General features: G+C 33.0%; 1 long non-coding RNA gene across 1 annotated transcript; it reads right to left on the reverse strand.

Moving 5' to 3' along the window:
* Nucleotides 1–5,337: 5,337 nt before the first annotated feature.
* On the reverse strand, nt 5,338–6,391 carry LOC112027406 (uncharacterized). Its single transcript, XR_002884463.2, has 2 exons — nt 6,301–6,391; nt 5,338–5,665 (listed from the first exon to the last, which is right to left on the reverse strand). It is a non-coding gene; the product is annotated as an uncharacterized LOC112027406 (long non-coding RNA).
* Between the last annotated feature and the right edge of the window lie 41 nt (nt 6,392–6,432).

Below are 6,432 nucleotides of genomic sequence, written 5' to 3' on the forward strand. Positions count from 1 at the left end.
CTACCAAGCTACTTTGCTATTCATGCTGTGGTGTTATTTGACCCCAGCTTGTTAGGCCTTTTTTAGGCTTGCTGTGTATTCCTCTCTCAATTGGCTATAATGACCTAGTTCATTGGATTTATACTCATGCTACTTTGGGCTTTCTTGACTCATTACATTGCTTGTGGGCTCCTTTGTCCTGTTTCTTTCCTCTTTGGGCATCTTTGGCCCATTTGCCTTCCTTGAGCATCCTTGGCCCATTTTTTAATTCTGCATTCCTATAGGCTTTTACTGACTCTTTTGGGCTTCCCTGGCCCAATTACCTTATCCTTCATTCTTGGGGCTCATGTGCTTTCCATCAACCCTTTACTTTTTACTTTATTATTTCAGGCTTATTATGGCCCATTCTTACTTTTCTACATTACATAATACTCATGAGTTTACTACTTCTTTCTCTAAGCTCCTTTAGGCCCATTTGCTTTTCTCAAGGCTCATTTATTTACTTTATGGGCCTATGATCTATTATTCCTGCCATTCGGGTTTAATGGTTCTTCTATCAACCTACTGACTCTTCTCTGCCCATATTGTTGGGTTTTTTCCTACTACTGGGCTTCCAAAATGAGCATCAACACAAAGTACCAAATTATGATTAAAATATTCTATGGCCAATACATTATCGAAATTTTCTATTGCTAATTACTTCTCAAAAAGAAGTGATTTCACTAACGCTATTATCAAAATGGTCTATAGCTAAAATTATCATCAGAACTATATCTAAATAATTTATTAAGATATTATAAGGATCTACTTTATTGTTTGTTACAGGAAGAAAATACTTAATGATATTTACATTACTGTCTTGTTCTTTAGGATAAATGAAATTTTATTCTCATTTTTCTTTACTATTTATATTATTGTCTTGTTCTTTATCAAAACATCACGTGACTAACAATCCAACTATTTTTATTAGGCAAGTTTCATGCAATTCATTTGAACATCATATATATTTTTTGGAAAATTTTCATTTAAACTTTTTAGTTTCATATGGTTTTATTTAAATCTTGTAGTCCTTCATTTAGTTTTATTTAAACATTTTCCAAGAGTTTTGTATCTTAATTGATAGTTTGACACTTCCTGGTGTTTCTAACGAAAACATTAAAAGTTCAAATTCTTCAAACTTAAGATGTATAGAAAAATTAATAAATAGACATTTGAGTTTTTGGCATGTAATTTACTGAAACTTTCAAAATGTTTCATTTGAAATTCAAAATTGAAAATAAATTTCATTTAAACAAGTTGGGCATGTGATGCTTAATGGGAGGAGAAAAATGCCATGACACCCTTGAACTTCACGTTTGCCACCGTTGGTCTACTGTTAGATTCACTAACTTGCTCCCATGACCGCACATGAAAAATAATAATAATAAAAAATAAAAATAAATAAATAAATCAAAATATGCTTCACTGAATCGAGAAAATAAAAACTGGGTTATAGACTTTGGCTGTAGAAAGACCAGAGCTACGAACGGAGATAACAGAAGACCATAGATTTCCAAATCCAAAAGCAAAAACCACTGAATAGTTGAAGTATAAGAGCAATCTATCCAATTTCTTAATTCTACCCTCAAAATTTTACGTTATACCTAATCAATATTAGTGTACATGGCTGCAACAGTTTTTGAGTTTAGAAACAGTGGATGCCCAGAAGAATAAAAATCCGATTGCTACAAACATTTCAGGCTTTAGAAAATCCCAAGAATCATCTTCTGACTTCTTCATAGTAACAAAAACAGACCAAAGAAGACCCGAGTAGTTCATGTATTAAAAGGAAACGCAGGTGGAGTTGCTTATTGCGCTAGGCCACTGGTGTTGCACGAAAGGTCCCGTTGGAACCTCTAACAGCGAGATCGGCTGCGATTCCTTTGTGGGAGATCCTCTGGTTTCTCTCTCACAAAGACTGAAACCCATTTTCTCTCTCAATCGGGTAAACTTTTTTTTTTTGGAAATATTATGGCCCCGTTTGATACGTATGTTTAAACAACAGTTTTCAATTTTTTTGAAAATACGTATGAATGAAAAAATATGTGAAAATACATGTAATATTATTTAAAAATTGAAAACATGGGATTAAACTTGCATACTAAACGGGATCTATATATTAATCCACGTGAGCACGTTAGTGCATTTAACCATAGATGAACAAAAGTCTCAATTTGGCAAGCTTGTAGTTCTTGGAGTGAATTGGCCAAAATAAAAGTTTAAGGGATGAAATGACCACTACCCAAAAGTTTAGGGTATGTTATAACATTTTTCCCTAATGGGAAGTTAACAAAATCTACTATATAATAAGGTTTAAATAAACAGTTTTTTTTTTTTTTTTAGTGGATTCTAATTAGTTTAACTGATAAAATTTTTGATAATTGAATAAAAGACTTGAGATTCAATCCTCGCTTACAGCAAAAAGCGATTAGTGTCTTAGTCTGATAATAAAGAACTATCATTCGGAGTAGACATCTTAGGTTGAAATTCTCAAAAAAAAAAAAAAGGTTTTAATACTTTGAGAAATAAATTTAACATTTTTGAATGTTTATAGCGAATATTCTTAAGGTTTAAAAAGTAATGTACTTCTTCTCAAAAAAAAAGAAAAAAAAAAAAGAAAAGAAGTAATGTACTTAAATATTATTTAATTGATGTTTAAATATAAGGAAATATCACACTAAGTATCCGTTTGAGAATAATTTATTTAACTGAAACTGAAAACTTTTTGTTAAGAGTACTATAGATAAAAGTAAAAATTAGCTGAATAGTATAGTAGGACCTATGAATAGTACCAAAAAGTATAGTAAGACTCATGAATAATAGCAAAAATAAATTGAAATTACAAATAAGCTGAAATTTTGAGCTTAAACAGACATTAAATTGTTGCCTTGTACTACGATCTACACAATTACCATTAGATTTCCCCAAGATATTACACTTAACATTATCTATATCTCAAACAGGAACAAACCTCCAATCATATAGAATTTAAAAACGAAAAGTCATAGGCACCGTTTGGTAGAGTTATTTAACAACATATTTTCAGTTTTTAAATAATACTATACGTATTTCCACACACTTTTTCACCTATACGTATTTCAAAAAAATACAAATAACATTACTAGAACAAAATTATTAAATAGCCCCTAATTTCTCAAAATACTAGTTAATAAAAGTTTATTCTAGCATGTGCAGCAAAACACATCCAGTTAAAAGGATACGTCTACTAACATCATAATATTCAAGAAATTTGGCTCAAACAAGTTGGGCCGACGTGGAAAGGATCACAATGTTACTATTGCTCACATGCATCCACCACATGTGTTGTGCACTGAATGTACTGAAATTAAAGTACATACTTAATTAATCGAGAGATCGCCATATCCGTGAACAAAAAGGACTATTTGTCAATGAGCTCCAACTCCAATAACATTTCCTCTCCTTCTAAGAATAAGATTAAGGTGAAGGATGTGCTTATAGGTTTAAACCCGAATGGGTATGTACAATTGTTTTTAAAAAATTAAAAAGTAACAGAACTGTCTTGTTTTGCATGCATGGTAGCAAGCGATCTAGAAGATGGTGAAAGTCTGAACATTGGCTAGACTGATTTAGCAGATAGCCCCTGCTAGAAGGTATAACTTGCTGCATTGTGAAAATTTTATATGAGCTTCTAATACATATGAGTTAAGTCACTTGTTGAATAATAATGACAATGGTGACAATGGTAAATAGTTGATATAATATAGTTGAGTCTAAATTTATAGATTTATTCTTTTTTTTTTTTGTTTTGTTTTGTTTTTTGTTTAAATAATGTCCCTATAGGTGAAAAATAGGTTGGTTGTGTCAATCTAATTGTATGAAAAATATCCAATAAACTTAGGAAGTATGGCTTAGTTCTCTTAGTTCCAAAATTAGGTTCTTGAAATAAAGTTTCTTCTCAACAATGAAATTGCTGCAAAGTTGGGTTGATTGAATGTTGTGTAAGGTTCTATGGTCAGGTTATAGAGTAAGATCAAAGTTTTGTGAGTTTAGTTGAACGAATGATGATTTAGAGAAAAGAACTTGCTGCACAGTGATTAATTTGAATAAAATATTTGTAAGTTATGGTATGAGTGTGGGGGAACCAATGCTTAGGTTTATAGAGGAGAATTTGACAGTTTTTTTTTTTTTTTTTTTGGGGGTGGGTGGGGGGGGGGGGGGGGGGGGGGGGAGTGAGGGTGAAGTCAGAAGATTGTTTCATCACATTAGTATAGATTTTCCTCTTTTGATTCCCTTTCAAAAAACCAAGAATACCCAAAACTCAAATGTCTATATTTGATTTCCCAATTGCATCCCTTAAGCTAAAAGCTTAGCTGGTCCATAATAGCCCATCTTTTTAAGAGCTCAACTGGACAGTTGGAGGAAAGAGAGGGTTGTGTCTTCGGCTATGCCAAAACCTCTTCCATTGCCATCGGAGTCTAATATCAGTTGGGAACTTGGGAGAAAGCGTGAACTTAAAGTTTGATTTCAGTAAGTATTTGATCATTTGATTAGCTTATTCTTGGATAATATGAAGAATGCTTACTTGGAATTAGGATAATTGACTGTATTAATAAATACCACCCTTTAATTAATGTCTTAGCTTCTTTATTGTGCCTTTTCAATATTCATTATGACAGGATGTGGCACATGCCGTGTGTGCTTCTTGTCAAATAACACATATTCCTCTACTGAAAAAGTTTTGGCTCCAAAGATGTCTTGCTCCAACGATGATATAGCAATTAGGAAGACCATCTAGGTGTAGTTTTATTCACATGGCTTTTCTAATGAGTTATGACTTATAACTTGTTTAAATATTACACAAATAGATCGCTATGCAATGAGTTGGAAAATCTATAGCTCCAAACATGTTTGGAACCAAACATTGATTTTCCTCTTAATTCAACCTGATTTACTCTAGAATTTAATGGAAGTTGTTTTTTTGGATAAGGTGGTACAAGAAACAATAGTACTCGCTATTTTTTTTGCTAAATGAAAAAGGGGGTCTTTGGTTTGGACTTATCGACTCCATGCCACGTGACAGTACTCGTTGTTGCTTCATCTTCACTTACACAAGGCTCACTTGTTGACTGTTTCTATCTCTCTACATCCTCAAGCCCAAATTTGTTCATCTGGTTCATTTCCAAGAACTTAAGTCCTCACCCCCTCGTCCTCCTCAAGTCCCTCCTCTTCTTACTATATCTCTCAAGGCACTGATCCAAGTCTTTCCCTCTTTTTGATCTACGTTTCAAGCAAGGAGAGTGCCCCCTACTCATACCACACCTCAAGAACAGATGGCCGTTCTTAAGAATCGTTTCTCAAACTACAATTTGATGGAGAGGTGAAGAGGTGTCTTATAATTGTCATTATACATTGAAAATTTAGCGTGGTGTAAAGGAGAAGAGGTACGTCTTATAATTGTTTTACATTGAAAAGTCATTGATCAGTTCTCTTAGATCCCAACCAAAAATCAAAAATAAAAAGGCTAAAATACATATATATGAATCGTCTGGCATGTTTTTATTTACTCTAATGTCACCAAGAATATCACAGCGCTTTCCAAGATCAGATGCGTCGAAGAGAGGCTAACCTCTTCTCAAGATTCTCAACATCAAGAGATTCGGGGGGCCTGCATATAGAAGATATAGATGAGTTAGGATTAAAGGATGAATTTTAATCCTAAATACATTGTCCACAAAAAAATAAAAAATAAATAAATAAAATAAAATAAAAAGACTAATATAAATCAATGTAAACATAGAGTATAAGAGACAAACCAGCTTCCACCAACCCATGACTCGATTATTCCATCTATGTTGATGGATCTTAAGTTTCTTTTGGTAAAAAACAAAGTTGCAATTTTCACAACTATTTGTCAAAGTACCATACCTTCCCCAAACTATACAGGAAAATGGGGCTGTATAGGGTTCAATAAAGTTCAACTTTATTGAACCCTATACAAAACCTCAATAATTTCCATAACTTGTCAATCATATCCTCCAAGGCTCCAACCACAACCCAACCACTGTCTCTCCCCCAAAATCAAATGACTCAAGTCCTCAAAAACAGTCTTGATTCTTCAAGCCACTTGAGCCACTCAACCAGTCCATCTAAGATATCCTCATAACAGTATTTTAAAACTCAAAATTTTGTCATTCAAACACTGAAATTTGATGATATAAGCAATCACACAGTAACATATCTTTGGCAGTGAATCAACGTTCAAACATTTATTCATTTATTTATTTATTCACACATGCATACCTAGTAGCAACATTTTCAACATTCCTTGATGCAATCCGGCCTTTTGGAGCTGAAGATAACTGTTAATTCATACCAGAACCAAACAGTTGTTAAGATTACATTGATCAGAACAAAGAAAAAAGAACATGCAAG

This window comes from Quercus suber, unplaced genomic scaffold (genome assembly GCF_002906115.3).
Source record: "Quercus suber isolate HL8 unplaced genomic scaffold, Cork oak 2.0 scaffold_277, whole genome shotgun sequence".
Classification (NCBI taxonomy): Eukaryota; Viridiplantae; Streptophyta; class Magnoliopsida; order Fagales; family Fagaceae; genus Quercus; species Quercus suber.